General features: G+C 40.6%; 1 pseudogene; it reads right to left on the bottom strand.

Moving 5' to 3' along the window:
• Positions 1-610: 610 nt before the first annotated feature.
• LOC141173188 (actin, cytoplasmic 1 pseudogene) lies at positions 611-1,702 on the bottom strand (annotated as a pseudogene).
• Between the last annotated feature and the right edge of the window lie 325 nt (positions 1,703-2,027).

Raw genomic sequence — 2,027 nt, forward strand, 5'->3', positions numbered from 1 at the left:
TTCTGGTTAATTTCTGGCTTGCATTTTTCTATTATTATATGCAAAAATAGTTTAACTGATTTTCCCAGATTTGATTTTATTTGGCTATGAGGAGACAACATAACATAATACATAACTATACTGTAAGTCACCTTTAAATTTCCTTGAATAATTTGTGATGTGCTGTGCATCCTTTATGTGACCACTGCAGCCTATCAGTGACTTCCGCAGTCATATCACAGCTTAGGCTATTGATTGGCTGCAAAAGTGACATAAATGATGTATGGCATTGACATGCAACCATCTGGAGGACTGGTGGAAACCACTGAAATCGCAAGGGCTTTACAAGGTAGCCATTGTTATTTATCATGTTACGCCATTGTCTGCTGCTGCAAAAATGTCATAAAATCTTCTGTAAAAGCCATAGACGCGCACATGAAAATGAGTGAGTTGAATTCAAAATTCTCATTCACTGAAATTGCTCATGAAAGCCAGAAATTTGTGGCACATTGCACATTATCGATTTTAACCACCAAAAGGCAACACAAAGGACTCATATTCAGATGAAACTGTTTTACTGTCACATAAGTAAGACATAGTAGGTTTTATGTACAATGTAGAGTCAGGCCATTCAATGTATAATGGATGAACCAAACTCGCTGTAATCCTCGGATGTGATCCACATCTCCTTAAAAGATTCTAATCTGGTCAGGATTGATCCTCCAATCCACGGAGCAAATTTACTATCACTCCAGGCAAAAACTTTAATATGAACAGTCTCTGGTGCCAGGGTTCTAATTTTGTTGTAAAGTCTATCCTCAAGGCCTGGGAAAAGGGTAGATGCACCAGACAACAAGATGTTTTTGAAAAGTGACATCCATAAATGCTTTCAATGATCATTTTGTGCACACCTAGAGCATCCATTGATAGATGGAGAAAATAGGATCTCTGGCGTAAGAAACCTCTGGCGGCCAATGGTAACGACCTTCCCATCTGGAAGTATGTATTTCTCTAAACCTTCTGCAGAACACTTTTCCCCTTCCTACTTTGAATCTAAAGCCAGAGAGCAAAGTTTCTCCTTTATTTCTCTAGCAATGTCTTTCTCTGCGCTGCTAACAAAGGAATGTCCGGTCTCCATAAGAAGCCTCATTAAATGATCTGTGATGTCCCGACCAGCGAAGTTAAGACGATTTCCTTCATGGGGCAGTGGAGTACCTTCAAATATGGGAAATGTAGAGGTGACACCATCTCCAATGTCCACGACTAAGCCTGTTGTGCGACCACTGGCATAGAGAGACAGAGTAGCTTGTAATGCCACATACATGGCAGGGACATTAAAGCTTTCAAACATCACTTCTGCCATGATCTCACGGTTGCTTCTTGGATTGAACGGAGCTTCAGATAGCAAGACGGGGCTTTCATTAGATTGAATTTGAAGCTCACAGTCATACACATGCTTCCAGATCCTCTCCATGTCCGGCCAAGATTTCACAATGCCGTGCTCTATGGGATATGTCAATGCCAAGATTCCTCTTAAGGATTGAGCTTCTTCACCAACATAGTAAGCTTTTCTGTTGGCTTCCAGCATGCTGTATCCGGTTCTAACACGACCAATCATTGAGCTGATGACTGATCTTGGTACAGTATCACCAGATAGTCCATCTTTACATATACCGGATCCATTGTCAAAAATGACGACTGGAGCATCTAGATAATTAGACATTTTTATGTCTTGGCCAGATCTTCACTGAGAGATGAGCACTTTCTGGTGTGGAATATGCAGAAGCAATCAGTGATGTCACAATATTCTAAGTGTATTTAAATGATAGTAAACCTAAAATTATTATATTGCTACTCTGCATTCAAATAAGGGGCTCCAAAGCCCTGGCCAACTGGCAGATCCGCCTCTGATCTTTTGCAAACTGCAACACTCAGCCTATCCTGACTGCTGCTGGAAATTTAAAGGTTGGAGAACTGTTGGAGAGGAATGCTCCTTTACCAAAGACAGTGGTAAATATTCAGTGATTCAGTTCAGTGATTCAGTTTGT

Source organism: Phyllobates terribilis, unplaced genomic scaffold (genome assembly GCF_046119375.1).
Source record: "Phyllobates terribilis strain yellow unplaced genomic scaffold, ASM4611937v1 Scaffold_12__6_contigs__length_324123572, whole genome shotgun sequence".
NCBI classification, from domain to species: domain Eukaryota; kingdom Metazoa; phylum Chordata; class Amphibia; order Anura; family Dendrobatidae; genus Phyllobates; species Phyllobates terribilis.